At 40.4% G+C, this 18130-nt stretch overlaps 1 pseudogene; it reads left to right on the top strand.

Annotated features, from left to right (window-relative positions):
• The first annotated feature begins 298 nt into the window (after positions 1 to 298).
• Positions 299 to 815, top strand: LOC101446450 (adenylate kinase isoenzyme 6-like; annotated as a pseudogene).
• The last annotated feature ends 17315 nt before the right edge of the window (positions 816 to 18130 follow it).

The raw sequence follows: 18130 nt of genomic DNA, 5'->3' as shown, positions 1-18130 counted from the left end.
TTTGATCTTTTACTGTGGTGATACTTTGACCCTGGAATGTTGCCAAAGGAGGTAGAAAGAACACAGGAATGAAAATCAGGAGTTTTGAGCCATCCTGGTTCTGCACAAATAGGAGATGTAACTTTGAATGAGTGGTTTCACATCTCTAGTCTGTGCATTAGACATCATGAGGCTTGCCCTCTAACATAAAAAATCTAAAGACATTTTGCATCAAAAACACCTGCAACATCCTTCCTGCTCCTCCCTGTTGTACGTGGGGCACATGAGATGGGCACTTGGAGCCATAGTGATGAGGACAATGTTGCAGCTGAACATCCTGCTCACCAGTACACCAAGGGCTGGAAAAACTACCCTAGGCAAAGAACTTGCATCAACGTCAGGACCAAAATGCATTAATATAGGTGATTTAGCTAAAGAAGGGCAACTATTACGATGGCTATGATGAAGAGTATGGCTGCCCCATTTTAGATGAAGATAGAGTAGTTGAATTAGAAAATCAAATGACGGAAGGTGGAGTTATTGTTGATTACCATGGTTGTGATTTCTTCCTTGAACGCTGGTTTCTTACAGTTTTTGTGCTGAGAATAGATAATAGTGTATTGCACAAAAGACTTGAAACAAGGGTTTATAATGAGAAGAAACTAAAAGATAATATTCAGTGTGAAATTTTTCATGATCTTTATGAAGAAGCCATAGCGTCTTACAGAGAAGAAATAGTGCATCAGCTGCCCAGTAATAATCCAGAAGAGCTAGAGAATAATAGAAATCAGATATTGCAATGGATTGAACAATGAATCAAAGATAATAGTTCTTGACTTACAAAACTGGCAAAATTTCAATCACTCTTGTTGATATTTCTCTGCCCACATCATAGAGATTGTCCAAGTATGAGAAAACATTCGTATTAAAATTGTGTTGCAAGACTGGCAGGTGGATAGTATAAAGTTTTATTCCGGGGCTTTTTTCCCTCCACGAGAAAGCTAAATAATCTCATATTTAATTAATACAACACTATTAAGAGTTGAAAGTAAAGACTGTCATCGTTTAATGTTTCAACTGCTAAAGAATAAATAAATCTGACCAAATGGGTGGATACCGGTTAAGTCTATTACAGAAGAAAATGAAGATAATCTCTTAAAATAAAACTTAAGGCTAAAGAAAAAAAAGCAACTACAACAGTGCCCAGCCTACTCTTCTCTTTATGACAGTTGTCCAAAGCATTTCTCAGTACTTATGGATTGAACTGAGTTGGAAGAGGTACCTATTTATGAAGGGAGATGTATATTTTTGTGGTGATTAAGTCCATGAGCGCTGGACTAAAATGACCTAGACTTCTGTTTCCAAGCCTGCATTACTAAAAAGAGCCAAACACTCTGAAGCTCCTGATTGTAATGGGTGGAAGAGAGTGCCTACACAATGGGTTTATTGTAAAGAGATAAGGCAAGTATCATGTGTAGTAAAGGGCCAGGTATACACAATTGATAGCCAGTTCAGGGTTGTTGGGGTTGTTCTCTGCTGCCTCCTCTTGTTCAGATAATTGCCTTTGAGAGCTACGGAATGGCTGTACAATCCAGCCTAATAGCCCCATTCCACATCATCAATACCTCTACCGAAAGACTTTTGCAGCATCAGAGGGTGTGGGAGTGTTTGGAAGCTGCCTCTAGTTTCTAAGCAATGGCCTTCTATCCCCGCTTTACCTTATACATCAGTAATCAGTGTCACCAAGCCTGCAGCTGGCCTCTGCCTCTGCAGAAATCCCATCCAGGGGAACACAAGGGGTCTGAAGCTGGAAGCAGCTCCTTCAGGACCCAAGGCCCATGTTGTGCTGGATTCAAAGGAACAGGTAGCCCTCATCTTCCTCCTGATAGTTTCATCTTACTGCTCTGGGAATTCCTTATTGAGGCACCAACAGACAGAGCCACGTGCATGGCAAGCAAGAGAGAAATATGGAACATATATATGCAGAGAAAATCTTGCATTCCTTAGAGTTCCCCTAGCCCTGCCCTTTTACAGTGAGCGACTTACCCGTGAAGGAGCACTGCAATCCACAACACCCCGGGGCACCACTTACTAATACTGCAGTGTGAAGGGCACTTCCTAGAGCTGCACCAAAGCAGCCCTGCCTCTGCCATCCCCCACTTTCCCCTCCTCTGAGTATGCACAATATGCAAATTGCAGATAACTGTCCCGCTGGGAAGACCACCCTCTCCTCTGTCTGGACATCACCATTGACAAAAGTGAAGAGGGGGCACAAGATCTGAATCCCTCTCATACTGCCAGTACCCACAGGCTCATCGCAGTCTGTCTTGGCAGCCTTCAAGATTAATCCTGTCATGTCTTCTTTCCTGGCCTGTATCAATCATAACAAAAAGCCAGGACTTTGAAGTTTGTCTCTCATAACCAGACTCTCATCTCCACACTGCTCTAGAGATCCCCAATCCCCACCCTTCTCTCCAACTCCCCAAACTCTTCCACAGTGTCCTCTACAATTCAGAGGCAAAGTCCACTTTGTCTTCAACCACTTCTCTGGAGGTTTCTTTCATATTCTTGATCTACCTGAAATGTAGCTGTTTCCTGAAAAAATGTCTGCTTCCAGAGCCTTCTCTTCTACTGACTGAAGAAACTACAACTGATGGTCCCTTTTTCCCTTCCTTACTTCTTCTACATCTTTCTTCTTTCCTCCTCCTCCTACACACACACACACACACACACACACACACACACACACACACCAGAATTGAAGCTTATTCCATCACATGATGCCACTTCTACTCCCTTCTTGTTCCTGTAATCTAAAGTCACTCCCTCTTATTCTTTGCAGTTCATTAACTCCTGGGTCAAGGTCACTGTCTCCAACTTTATTTCTAGCATAGTTCTTTTTTAAAATATCTTTGAGATATAAGTCACATACCATAAAAGTCACTCACAGTGTTGTGCAACTATCACTGCAATCTAATTTTAGAACATTTCCATTATCCCAAAAAGAAACCCTTCATCTATTAGCAGTCACTATCCTTAATATCCTCCCTCAGCCCTAGGCAACCACAAATTTACTTACTGTCTCTACTAAATTGCCTGTTCTGGACATTTCATATAAATGAAATCATGCAATATGTGAATTTTTTTATCTTGCTTCTTTCATTTAACATGTTTTCAAGGTTCATCTATGTTGTAGCATGTTTCAGTACTCAGTTTCTTTTCATGGCTGCATAATATTCTATGATATTGATATACTACATTCTACTTTTCTGTTCATTACTTGATGGACTTTTAGACTACTGTAAATAATGCTGCTATTCACATTAGTGTAGAGGTTTTTGTAGAGGTTTTCATTTCTCTTGGCTATATAATCAGGAATGGAATGACTAGATCATATGGTAACTCTATATTTAACAACTTGAGCAACTGCCAGGCTGGTTTCCAAAGTGGCTACACCACTTTATATTTTCACCAGCAATGAATGAGGGTTCCATTTCTCCACATCCTCATAACTCCTGTTAGAGCCTGTCTTTTTTATGATAACCATTTATTTTATTAATTGTTTCCCAGTTGCTGAAACAAATGCCATGCAATGGATCAGCTTAACAATAGGACTTTATTGACTCATGCCTTCAGAGGCTAGAAGACTTGCTTCTGGTTGGCCAGCAATCTTTGAGGTTCCTGGGCTTTTCTGTCACATGGTAATGTACATGACAGAGTCTTCTTTCTCTTCTGGGTTCTGTTGACTTCCAGCTTCTGGCTGCTCCCCATTGTTTTCTGTCGCCTTATCCAATTTCCTTTGTTCATAAGGACTTTAGCCATATTGGATTAAGACCTACCCTTATCCAGTTTGGGCATACCTTAACTAATAACATCTTCAAAGGTCCTATTTATAAGTGGATTCACACCCACAGGACCAGTGGTTGGGACCTGAACATGTTTTTTCTAGGGGACATGGTTCAATCACCAACACCATCCTACTGGTATCTAATTGTGGTTTTATTTGCATTTCCCTGATGGCCAATGATGTTGAGCATTTTTTCATGGGCTTATTGGCCATATTAGCATAGTTCTTAGTGATTGTAATATCCTTTGTAATGAACTTTCCATACCCTGACCTCTAAATTCCTTGGTTTCATCTCCTCTAGTGATCATGTCTTATGCCTCACCTCATGGGCAACTCACTACTATGGTCATATATTGACCTCCTCATTACATACAACTTCAACACCTCCCTTATCTCAATTCCAGGAATCTCACCCACCTACTACATTTCTGGCCCACAATATATGGCTCCAAATTTCCTAAAATTATTTGGCTCACCATGACTACAATTAATTGATGCTACAGATTTTACTTTCTGCTTCAGAAATTTTCACTTATACTGATAGTTATGATCATCAATTTACATATATTTGAGCTCCCATGCTCCTCTCTCCCTTCATCACACTTGCTTAGCAAAATCACCATCCTGGTTAAATCCAACTTTCCTCCTCATCCTTACTTGCAACAACACAATTAAATATGGCAGGAGAAACTTACAATCTCAATGATTCGTTCTCACTTTCAATTAATATCACCTAATCCCAAGTGGGCCTTGGACTGCTGTACAGTCTCAGTACATTTCACTAGCCCATTCACTCTCCGACTGCCCTATATAGTTATTTCACAAACTTCTGGATCCTCAGAGTTCTAACACTTCTTCCCCACCCACAATCTCAGGTTGCCTCCTATTTAACTTTGCAAACGCCCTTAGGGAATTTTCCTCTTGCATTGCCTCCACCACAGCTAATGTTTCTAGGTCTGACCATACTTTCTACCTTCCCTCCTGCTACTGTGGACTGATACTTCCTGCTCCAACTTAAGGTGTGGCCTCCTATCCCATCTAATATTCTCAAGGACATCACCTCAACAATGATCCCCACTCCGTCTCCTGCCCCATCAATTTTTCCATCTCTACTGAGTCATTCTCATTAGCATATAAGCATTCTGTAGTGGCTTCTCTCTTAAAACCATGCCCCCTCCCCTCATATCTTGCTCCAGTTATTGCCCCACATAAATTTCTATTTACAGCAAATGTCCTTGAAATAATTTACAATACTAATTGTCTCCATGGCCTCTTTTCCTCACCTCTCTTGAATCAGAATAGAATTAGGCTTTTTGTCTCCATCATTTCAACAAAACTGTTCTTGTTAAGGTTAACAATGGTCTCTATGTTTCTAAACCCAATGGCCAATCCTTAATACTTATTTCACTTAACTTCCTCCCTCTTGAAGGAGGGATTCCAGGAAACTGCATTCCATTGTTTCTCCTCTTACCTCTTAATTTCTTTTGCCAAATCCTATTTTTCTTCCTGATCTCTCAACCTTAGAGCTTCCCAGTGTTCTGTCTTCAGCCTTCTTTTTTGCAGCTGCACTCACTCTCCAAGTTGATCCCATCCAGCATCATGACCGTAAATGCCATCCATAGACTGATGGCTCCATGGTTATACCTTCCTTCTGACCTCCTACCTGAAATCCAACTTTAGATGGCCAAGATGCTACTGTTCATAGTTCCTTGAACATCTAATAAGTTTCTTAAACTTGCCATATCCAAAACCAAATTTGGATGCCTTGAATTAGTCAGCCACAGGGATGCTGATGCAAAATATCAGAAATCAGTTGATTTTTATAATGGGTATTTATTTGGGGTAGAAACTTACAGTTACCAGGCCACAAAGCACAAGTTACCTCCCTCACCAAAGTCTATTGCCACATGTTGGAGCAAGATGGCTGCCAGTGTCTACAGGGGTTCAGGCTTCCTGAGTTCCTCTCTTCTGAGGGCTTGCCACTCTCCAGGCTTAGCAGCTCTGCTATCTCCAGAAGGCCAGCTATAGACTTTCAGGTGAACAGCTCATCTCTCTTCCCAGGGCCTCTGCCATGCATAATCGAACCTTTTCTTTGCTCCTCGGTGTGCTTACTTCCCAGTCTCCAGCATTAAAACTCCCAACTCTGTCCTTTGCCATGTCTCTTCTCTGTTAGTCCCTGCCCACCAAAGGGGCAGGGATGCAACGTCCTACTGACAAGGCCCAGTCAAAGCCTTAACCATTGTTTAATCAAATAAAAGTGAAATCTCTGAATCTAATATTCCTGGAGGGACAAATCAGTGTACAAACATAATCCAATATCTATTTTTGGAATTCATAAACAATATCAAGCTGCTACTCTCCACCCTCTGAATTCCAAAAAGACATTACAGTAGTCAAAAAAAAAAAAAAAAAAACACCCAAAATTAATATAATGCTAAATACAGAATCATGTCACATCATTTTATTTTTTTTAAATATTTATTTATTATTATTTTTTTTTAATTACATTAAAAAAAATATATGAGGTCCCATTCAACCGCACCGCCCCCGCCCCCCACTCCCCCCACAGCAACACTCTCTCCCATCATCGTGATACATCCATTGCACCTGGTAAGTTCATCTCTGAGCATCACTGCACCCCATAGTCAATGGTCCACGTCATAGCCCAGACTCTCTCACGTTCCATCCAGTGGGCCCTGGGGGGATCTACAGTGTCCCGTAATTGTCCGTGAAGCACTATCCAGGACAACTCCACGTCCCGAAAACGCCTCCACATCTCATCTCTTCCTCCCGTTCCCCACACCCAGCAGCCCCCATGGCTACCGTTCCCACACCCATTCCACATTTTCTCTGTGGACATTGGATTGGTTGTGTCCATTGCACACCTATGTCAAGTGAGGGCTTAGATTCCACATGGGTACTGGATGCACTCTTCCCGCTTCTAGTTGTAGACACTCTAGGCTCCATGTTGTGGTGGTTGACCTTCTTCAACTCCATGTTAGCTGAGTGGAGTAAGTCCAATAAGTCAAAGTGTAGGAGCTGAAGTCTGTTGAGGCTCTGGGCCTGGGTGTCATATTATCAGTCCAGAGATTCAAATCCCCTACATATATCTTAAACCCAGCACCAACTACAATTCCAATAAAGTAGCATGCAAGTCTTGTGAAAAGAGATCCCCTCTGAGTCCATTTCCATCACGCAGAAACACCAGCTCCAAAGAAGGGCCATCTGTCATGGCAGTGAACCCCTTCTGCCATGACCATAGAACCCGTGGGTGTCTTTATCCCTCAAAAGAACCAATACCTGGGGTTGTATCTACCTTATCTGTCTCTTAGACTCTGTTCAGTTGTACATAGGGGTATTCCTTCTGACAACCTCCAGACTCTTTTTTAGAGACTCACAGCCTTATAATCTCATTTCTCCTTTCCATTTCCCCCTTACATTAGGTCAAACCGCTTCCCGAAGTCATGTTATTATATGTAGATAGGTATATTCTGCTGTTCCGCATTGAATCTTTAATTCAAGGTCATTTTCTAGTTGCTTCTTCAGCTGGTATGTGGTAGTGATCTCTCGGTGCCAGGGAGGCTCATCCCCGGGTGTCGTGTCCCACACTGGGGGGAATGCATCACATCTACACGCTGAGTTTGGCTGTGAGAGTGGCCACATTTGAGTAACAATGTCACATCATTTTAAAGAAATACAGTTTGTCTTGCAGTAAAGTCCATCTGACTATAGACCTCTGAAACTTACAAAACCATTTATCTCCTTCCAATACACAAATGGACAGACAAAGGATAAACATTTTCATTACCATAAGGAGAATTTGGGAGGGAGACATGTCAGGGGTCCTCAATAGTTCAGTAAACCTGCAGAGCATACTTCATTAGCTGTCCAAGTCCAGATTCATTATTAAAATGATGGTTTCTTCTCCCTGGGACCTCATGAGGACCTATCTTTTTCACAGGCTTGCCAATGGCCATTTTCTGTGTTCCAACCTCACCAAGCATCGGAGTGTTGACCAAGCTCTAGACCTCATCCTCCAAGAGCATTAGGGTGATTGCCACAATTTATCCAGTCTTGGGGTTAGAGTCTTAACCTCTTAGTACAGTGAAGTGAAGACAACATACTATGTAACCTTTGGCATGTATACTCAACCCTCTAAAAGCAATGAGTTGACCACCTGGCCTTCCTTAATCCATGGGGAAAAGTCCACCCCTCTCAGACCTCTGGGGTGGTGACCTTAACCTCCCTAATCCTTGGGGAATGTGCTCTACACTCTCTGTACCATGGGGCAGCAAAATCTCCCTGAACATCATGTGGGAACATTCAACCCTTTCAATTGCTGGGGCAAACTCACCCTGTCTATACACATGGGTGGGGTTCCTCTCTTGGCCAAAGGTGATGTCTTAATTCCAGATCTCAACTTTCCATGGTTATCCTCTTAAAGCTGTTTCTCTTTCAATCTCACCTTTCCATGCCCCTTGTAGTCCAAGGTGACAGTGGTTTTGTTCATACAGCTTTCTCAAAAATATTTTTGGTTTAGCATGCAAGAAGCAGGGGTCTAAGCCATCAGACAGTAAGATTTTCCACAAGTTTTTCCAAAATAACTACATCTTTAATCCTGATTTACAAGTTCCAAGTTTAGGCAAGTCCTCAAGTCAGGCACTATCATCTGGGGACTTGATTTCCAAAGACTTGGAATTTTCTGAATCAGTTTCTGGTTTCTTTGTGCCTAATAATTCAGTCCTCAGCATATCTCTCTCATCTAGCATTTTACTATAAACTGCAAGGAGAAACCAAGCCACATTCTCCAATTTTACTTTGGAAAGATCTTCAGCTGAATGTCCAGGCTCACCATTTTCAAATTCTGCCTTCCATAAAACACCAGAAGTTAATCTTGCTAAGCTCTCTGCAACTTTAAAACACAGATCACCTTTCCTCTAGTTTCCAATAATAGTTTCATCATTTACTTCTAAGGCCTCATAAAAAGTCTCTTTAAAATCCGTATTACTACCAACAGTCTCCTCAAAGCACTCTTGGCCTTTTCTAGCAAGCATCTCACAATTCCTCCAAAAAATACAGCTTACCCATTTATAAAACCATCCCAGCATTTTGGTAATTGCAAAAGCACTTCCCCACTCTCCAGTACCAAATTCTTTATTAGTCAGCCAAAGGAGTGCTGATGGAAAATACCAGAAATCATTTGGTTTTTATAAAGGGTATTTATTTGGGGTAGAAGCTTACAGTTACCAGGCCATAAAGTGCAAGTTACTTCCCTCACCAGTCTATTGCCATGTGTTAAAGCAAGATGGCTCCCGATGTCTACAAGTGTTTAGGCTCCCTGGCTTCCTCTCTTCCCAGGGCTTGCCTCTCTCCAGGCTCAGCTGCTCTGCTATCTCCACAAGGCCAGCTATAGACTATCAGGTGAATGACTGTCTCTCTTCCCAGGGCCTCTGCTGTATCTAATCAAACCTTTTCTCTGCTCTTCTGTGTGCTTACTTCCCAGGCTCCTGCATTAAAACTCCCAGCTGTGTCCTTTGCCAGGTCTTTTCTCTATGAGTCCCCACCCACCAAGGGGGTAGAGATGTAATGTCCTACTGATATGGCCCAATCAAAGCCTTAATCATTATTTAATCAAATAAAAGTGAAACCTCTGAATCCAATATAATCTAATATGCCCAGAAGAACAGATCAGTTTAAAAACATAATCCAATATCTATTTTTGGAATTCATAAACAATATCATACTGCTGCATGCCCCACAAGCCTATTCCTCCACAATCATCCCCATTGCAATAGGCAGTGACACCCCATCCTCCCAAAGCACAAACTGAAAAGTTTGGAGCCCTGTAGACTCCTTTCTTTCACATTCCACATCTGACCTTTCAGCTATCTCTGTTGATTTTACCTTCAAAATATATCCAAAATCTGACCCCTTCTTTCCACCTGTATTACTACTACTCTGTTCCAGGCCACCCTCTTCTTCTCTTGCCTAAATTATAGCAATGACATGCTAACTAGTCTCCTGCTTCCATTCTTGAACCCTTCTCCATTCTTCACTTGGCAGCCAGAGTGATTTTTTAAATATAAAATTCAAGTTATATTCCAAGTTTACTTTCACTCTGAATAAAATTCAAGTCCTTACAATTTCCCACAAAGCTCTATATGATCTGAGCCCTTCTGAAAATCTGACCCCAATCCTTGTACTTTCTCCCTCATTCTCCCTGCTCCAGTTATATTGGCCTTCTTGCCGTCTCTTAAGTATGTCAAGTAACTTTTTGCCTCAGGACCTTTACACTTTCCTGGAATATTCCTTGTTTCTTCCTGGAATGTTCTACTCTAAGATATTTGCATGGGTCAACCCTTAAATCTTTCAGGGCTCTATTCAAAAATCACCTCATCAGGTTGACCTTCCTTAAAAACCCCATATAAAATGATGCCATGCTCCACTCTCTATCACTCTATCCTGCTTAAGTTTTCTACATGGCACTCCTTGCTCTCTGAAATAGCATCCATTTGTTTGTTATTTTCTGTATATCCCCACTAGAAAGCAAGCTATATGAGAGCAGGGTCTTCATTTGCTTTATTCACAGTATCCCCAGTACCTAGAGTTACTGAGCACATGGTAGGTTCAATATATATTTGTTAAATAAATGAATAAATGTATGAATTAATTTATTAGTTAACTTCATGGCCATGATTTATGTCTTATATTAGGCAAGAGAAAACATTCAATGGCACTTCTTGCTAGATTACCAAGTTCCTGGGAAATGAGGCAGCATGGTGCACTGGGGAGAAATTCACATTGGGAGTCAGAAAATCTGGGTTCCAGTTCCAGCTTTGCTACCACCTGACTACTGTGTGACTTTGGGTAGGTGATTTACTATCTTTAGATCTCCATTTCTTTGGCCATAATATGGTGGCAGTTTTGGATGAAATAATATTTAATGATTATGTCCCCCAGAATTTTAAACTTAAGTTGGAAAATATGAGTCAGATAATGTTATTCCTACTAGGATCACCAAAAAATTCAGAATAAGTGGGTAGTACTGACCATTAAAAGGAAAATTCTCACAACCAATACTTGTTTCTTCTAACTATATCCATTAAAAGTTGAAAATTCTTTATTAGAGAAGCTACAAAGAGCATGGCTACAGGGAAGGGAATACTTTTCAATGAATCTACCACATATCATTTGGATGTATCATTTGCATAAATGGCCAACAATAGCTCCTTTTCCCAGAAAATTAATTAGGTAACATTAGATAACATTTAATTTCAATCTCCTATGCACTCTTTATTAAGGGAAGCACTTCCTCCCCCATTCTAGATGTAGCTTTCCATGTGAAGAAACTTCCATTACAGTAATGCTCAATGGCTTCTCTGAGGCCTTCCTTTCACCTGTCCTTGGGAGATGGAGTGACTCTTCTATTTGGTGATTTGGAGAGCAGGAATTAGCAATAGAGCCTTGTGTCTTCTCCCCTTCCTTTTGGCAAACCAACCTGCCTGAAAAAGGCATTTGCTCAGAAGTGCCCTTGGCTAAGCAGAAGCTTAGTATTAAAGTCTGCCCCAAGTGGGGCGGTCTTGCCCAGATCAACATTGCATGTGACTGAGTGCTAAGTCTACCTGGTTGAAGGATTTAGTATTAGGAAACCCACTTTCTACTTATATATACATTCTCCCCATTGGCCTACATTTTAAATTCCACACTTTGGTTCACCACTTTGAACCTCAATTTTATCTTCTGCAACATGGGACCAAAATATTAACCTTTTCTTTATCAACAAGTCATAAGCATGGCATGAAATGATGCAAATGAAACCAGCTTGAAAAGCATAAACCACCCATCACCTAACTATTTTACTTTTCAAGCCTTAAAAGTTATTTCTATTCCAAATGTGGGAAAAAAGCAAATTGGGAAATAGTTATAAATTGAAGAAACCTTTTGCAAATGTATCTTTCTCAAAGGAAAGACAGGATCTAGCTTCATTTCAGCTACTTTCCAGTCTAATGACCTAGAATTCACTGCTATGCTTTTATTCTCATCTCAATGTGCTACAGCCCATGAGAAAAGGTTTGATAAACTGGGAGCTTCTTTTGATACATGGGAAAAGAAGATGTTTTCTATTCCAAGCACCCATATCTTTTCTGAGTATTTTTCTTTAGATTCTTCTGGGGGTTTTGATCTCACATTATTTCTCTTTTGATTCAAAAGATGGGGAAAAAACCTACAGGACTTTTCAATTATTTATCACAAAAGGCATTTAGAGCCTGGTTTCAAAGTTGCTTTCTGAGTTTCTACACTCACTCATGCAGGTCTGGAAGATGATCTGACACCCCACCCCACCCCCATCCCGGAAGAGAGCTCAGTAAATATCGAAAGATGTGTCTGACGGACACGTGGGGCCTCACGTGTTTTGGCCCAGATCTCTGTCTCCAAACTTGGTCAGCAGCATGAGTGTGATGGAAGGGCTGCTGGGAAACTCTTACCTGACTCTTCGGTTTGGTCTCTGACCTTCTCTACTTTTCTATCATGAAAGAAGTATAGCCTTTAGTTTTAAAAAATAAGAATTTAATTCAATTTCAGTTCCACAAATACTTAGTGTCTATTTTGTGCCAAGTATTGTGCTGAGAGCAGCAAATATGAAAATAGTTTGTTCTTCACAGGGAAGGTAGCCAAATGTACCCAGGAGTCAGACTGCCTGAATTTAAAGCTGAGTTCCTACTGGATGTGGGAGTAGGCAAGTCTCTTAACCTGCCTGAGCGAGTTTCTTCACCTGTAAAATGGGGATAATAATAATAACAGCAATAATAATAATACCAATATTATGGTGTTGACAACCCATGTCCATTAATATGATGATTATAAAGATGAGGATAGTGTTCTAAGTGTGAACAAGTAAAAGAAACATGGTGCCTACTGCTTCCCTGAACCTTATATTCTAATGGAGAAAATAGTCATAAATCAAGTAACTCCATAACTACATAAATACAGAAGTGCTAGAGTGTATTATGTCAGTTGCCTTTAAAATCTATGCCCTCCCTTTCCATTGTGCAGCAGCCCTAGGAATTTGGGGCGAGGGCAGGGACTGAGCCTAATCTCAGTTTCAAAAATGGTTCAAGCCAATCTGTGCAATAAAACCTCATTGGCATCATGATTGATTCAGAGGTGGTCATGTGATCTAAGTCACTCTAATTAAAAAGGATCTGAACTTGACTGAGGAGGTATTTGACCCAGCAGTCATTTGTCAACAACTAAGAGGACCTAGTCTAAGATGATGCCAATAATGTGGAGGGCATAAATACGTAAAAACAATATGCATACCTACATAAAGAAGCTGGGTCTTTGGTAATATTGTTGAGCCACTGGATCAAGCCACACCTGAAATCCACAATATTTTGGGAATATTTAGATAAAAATAAATAGTCTTTATTATTTAAGACCATTTTAGTTGGATTTTGATTATTTGCAATGAAACAATAGCTAACTAATACAAGTGCTATGAATAAAAACCATGGTGATTTGTGAGGGTGTATATCTCAGTTACCTAAGCTAATCTGGGAGTGGAGGATGTTCAGAGTACAAATCAAGAACAGAGGTCCTGGGGGTGAAATGCGTTAGAATCAGTCTGGCTCTGCCTCTATGGGTGAGGCCCTGTAGTTCCCAACTTACACCTCCTGCTTCTGTCAGCAGAGGGCTCCATACTGGCCCTTACCTGTAGAGTTGGCTCTGAGGTCATTACACATGAGGCAAGACAGAAAGGGTTTCATCATCTTGGTGTCATTTCCAGCTTTGAAACCTTGATACATTCCTCGTCACTGCACATCATCTCCTTCCCAAAGTTCAGTTCTTTCTCTTCCTCCATCCCTGCAAACATTCACGCCTACAAATTTAGATCAGTATTTTTCTGATAATGTATCCAGCATCCCAGGTCCTACCTAGGTCTGAGCTTTGACTTTCTCCTACAACTGTCCTTTGTAAAGAAATAATGTTTCTAAAATAACTAGCATTTAATGGCTGCCCCTAATATGTGCCCAGGAGATGTTAGTTTCTTTCCCTCTCCCTCTTTTCTGATTGACTGCCTATACTTTCAAGTGTCTCCCCTCTTCTAGTTTGGGCCCGCTACTCCACCCTTTATTTTGGACTTTTTGGAGCAGTCTCCTTATTGAATCACCCCCCAGCTATAACCTTGCTCATTGGATGTCCAGTGCTTTGACACCAGTAGGTAAGTTCATTCTCCATGGGCCCCCCACCATCTACCCAATCTAGCAATGCCTAACACTGGTGAAGCCCAGTGGAACAACAAAATATATTTGCCAGACTGTGAACCAGAGTGTAAGTTCCATAGGGGCAGGGAAAGCCTAACCTGTTCACCTTGTATCCATACTCAATAGAACAAGATGGGCATGGGGTAGATCCTTGACAGGTATTTGTTAAATGGATGAATGTCCCCAATATTCTGAAATTATCTATTTAACTATCTGTTCCTGCACTGGTACTTGCCATTGGGCAGTGCCTCTATCTGAGCATCTTTGCAACCCCAAAGTCTAGCACAGAGCCTGGGTCAGAGGAAGAGACTCAGTGCATTTTGGTTGAACTCTTGGCTTCTTCCATGAAGCTGATTACCCTAGCAAGTAAGATCTCAGTTCCTTCTGAACACTCACAACTCCTTGGATGACACTTTTGACACACTTGCCCAATTCTGCCTCACACTGTAATTATTTGAAAGATTGGTTTTTCACTCCCATGAGAATGTGAGCTTTCTGCAGGCAGGAGCCACATCTGATTCATCTTCCGGGGCTCCCACTGGTTACACAGAACCAGAAGGATAATAGAAGTTCTGCACACATATTTGTTGAATAAGCAGGTAAATGTTTGGGTAAATAAATTAAATCTAGGAGAGTGAGAAATGCTTGGCAAGGGAATGAAGCCACAGGGCATGGAAGGCTGTAACATGGTACCAACTGATGCAAGTTCAGTTTCCACTAAATTGAAGTTAAACTGTGATCAAGACACATTAATAGCTATCTTGTTTGTTTTATTATCTTCTTCCCTCACCAATATGTAAGTTCCTGAGAACAGGACCCCTATCTAACCCATACACCATTGCATCCTATCCTCAGTGTTTAACACACAGTAAGTGTTCAATATATGTGTTGATGACTGAGCATTTACCCATCCAGCAACTCCCCAAGGTTCCTGCTCTCACTTCCTCCTCTCCTGCTTTTAATCCTGAAATAAACGGTGGAAGCTTTCTGCCTTCTAAATTGATAGGGATCTAATCATGGTGGTGATCAGCCTCCTTCCTTGTGCTCCCTTTCTGCATTTATCCTTTTTTTCCAAATGGCTCGAAACATTTAATCTGCAGTTAATTCAGAGGCATCCAAGCCAGTCTCTGATATATCAGATGATCAAGATAAACGGCTGGAGTGTTTTTATGAGTAAAATCTCTCCAGATTTCAGTACATAAATCATTTGTTGTGAAATCACTCATTGTCTTTAGACAAGGCTATAATGTGAGGCAAAATTCTATTTTTCTATGAACCAAAAGTCAGGGGATTAGGAACAGTTTGAGGAAAGAGACTACAATAAAAATAAGATTTATATCTTAATATTCTCCTTACCTATATCCCTCCATGCTTTCCCTTACTTACTTTTCAGCATGGAATAGGAATTCAATTTCATACTTGTTCCACAGAATCCCAGAAAAAAAGCATACTTTAAGAGGCAGAATTTAGAGACTATTTTAGCACAGTTATCAATTCAGTCAACCCCCTGCAGGTCTCAATGAAACTCACTTCCTCAGAGAAGTCTTCCTTGATGACTTAGACTAAATTAGAAGCTTCCTAATAGGGCTCTCATAGCAACCACTGTTATTACTTTTATTGCTCTTACCACAGTCTCTTAAACCTAGGATAGTGATTTAAATAATATATGATGAGGAAAAAAAGAAACACTATTTTAATTCGTTCAACTATTTAAAATTTTATTCACTAGACATGAAATTTATTTTTTATAAAATAAATATCTTTGTTCTATGCAAATTATTGCGTGTGTTGTCTCATATGATTCTCATGATAATGCCATAGCTGGTAGAATAGATATTTTCCCCACCTTAGTGAGAAGCAATTCAGAGCTCCTGAAGTTTCAGTGACTTATCCAAGGTGTCTCAGTCAGTAATAGTGAGATGAAATTAGAATTCACATATTATTTTAACTCCCAAGTTCAAAGCTTTGCCTCCTTGCTCTGCATCCTCCTTCCTGAAAATCACAGAGGTATAGAAGGAATTTATTCCCTGGTAGAAACTTTTTTCTCCTTTCTGACTCTCTCCATCACTAGAAGACACAAAAGAAGTGAAAACAACTGAACACCCAAGAGAGGTTTTTGTTTTCTTTTTCTTTTTAAAATTTGCAGAAAATCAACAGACACAATTCTGGACATGGACAAGGTTTTTAGACTTTGTTAGCATCTGCCTGCAAAAGGGTTTTTAGACAATCTTGCAGGATATCAGCCCCTGGGGCCAGGTCCTACCTTAAGTGAGATTCATCTTTGAGAGCATCAATTCAGGAGGCAGTTTCTAACAAGCTCTAACAAAAGCACATGGACACAGAAGCACACTCATATCTGCACACACACAACAAACATATGCACGTGCGCACACACACACAAATACGTGAACTAAAAGATACGTCCCTCAAGGCTCACAAATGTACACATAATATGCTTTCACAAACAAGCAGCACATCTTCCCCTTACCATCACAACAAGCTCAAGATCAGATGAATGCCCTAATTTACAGATGCCTATATACAAATGCATCCTCATAAACATTTTTCCCATTTTAGCCTTATAATAATCCATGTCTTACTTGATTTAAGTAAAATATGTCAACCAAATGGTTTATAGTGATTCTTTACCTTAGCTTCAATGGATGAGTTTCAGAGGGTCTTGGACCAACCCCAAAATTGAATGGAAATGTGTGTGCATGAATATTTTTTCTGGATGTTAGGGTCCATGTTTTTCATGCCTATGACTCCCCCACTCAAAAAAAGTAACGGTGTGGACCACCAAGTTATGGAGGTTATCTCATTTACCTGAAACTGAGATGCTAAGCAATTTAAAGTTTATAAAGTGCTTTTTTCCTCCATTTCCTCACTTAATTCACATACCTACCATCCCATGGTGTTGACCTTGCAATGATGACTTTTGATGGATGAGGACACTGAATATAGACACCTCTAAGCTCAGGTTCACTAAACTCACTTATTTTTTTTCTCCTGCTTGCCACTCCCCTGAGATGGAAAAGGAAAAGAAGCTAACATCTGAGTCCATTGTCCTTAACAGGGAATTTCCAATGCCTTATCTTCACCTACCTGAGGAATGAGGCCACATATAGGTTATTCAAATGCAACCTATTAAGGCAACTGAAAATGACCATTTAAATGCAGATTTTAGTTTTTTATGCCACATCAAGTCAATATAATATTTTCGACCAGCAAAGAACAAAGATTCCTTAAGAGGTTATTCAGCCCACCTTTACAATTCTACAAACAGATGTCCAGAGAGGCAAAGGATTTGCCCAAAGCCTACAGCAAGGTAACTACTGAATTGGGATTAGAATTTGGATCTCGTGTTCTTTCCATCTCTCACCAGGTTCATTTTTTATATTATTCAAGTGACTGGAAAAAAGTGGTATGGAGTGGCATCTGGAAGGCCCTGGGAGACTTAAGAGAATCAATTAAGTTATTGTGCCAATTAATGCTTTAATTGATACAGAATTTCTGTTTGGGGTGATGAAAGAGTTTGAGTAATGGAAGGTGGTGATGGTAGCATGACATCTTGAAAGTAATTAATACCACTGAACTGTATTTTCTAAAGTGATAAAGATGGGAACTTTGGTTGTATGTATGTATGTTAGCAGCATAAAAATTTAAAAAGCCATAGAACTGTACAACACTAAGATTGAACTCTAATGTAAACTATGGACTATAGTTAATAGATAAATTACAATAATGTTGTTTCATCAATTGTAACAAAGGTACCACACTAATGCAAAGTGTTAACTATAGGGGAAACTGTGTGTTGCCACATATTAATTAGGCAGGCAGAGAACTTATTGGGCAGGTAAAGCAAGAGAAGAAAAGAGAAGTACACCTCTCGAGTTGAAGGCATTCTTGAGAGAGAGAAATGTGAAGTTCTGCTCTGGGGTCCCTGTTTTCTGGGGTTACAGGACTTCAGGTCTGAGCTAATTAGCATATTTGAGACAAAGCAGGGGAGCTCTATTGGGTGGTTTGATTTGCTTAGGGG

Source organism: Dasypus novemcinctus, chromosome 8 (genome assembly GCF_030445035.2).
Source record: "Dasypus novemcinctus isolate mDasNov1 chromosome 8, mDasNov1.1.hap2, whole genome shotgun sequence".
Taxonomy (NCBI): domain Eukaryota; kingdom Metazoa; phylum Chordata; class Mammalia; order Cingulata; family Dasypodidae; genus Dasypus; species Dasypus novemcinctus.
The sequence above is the reverse complement of the archived record's forward strand: the minus strand, read 5'-3'. Positions and strand labels throughout refer to the sequence as shown.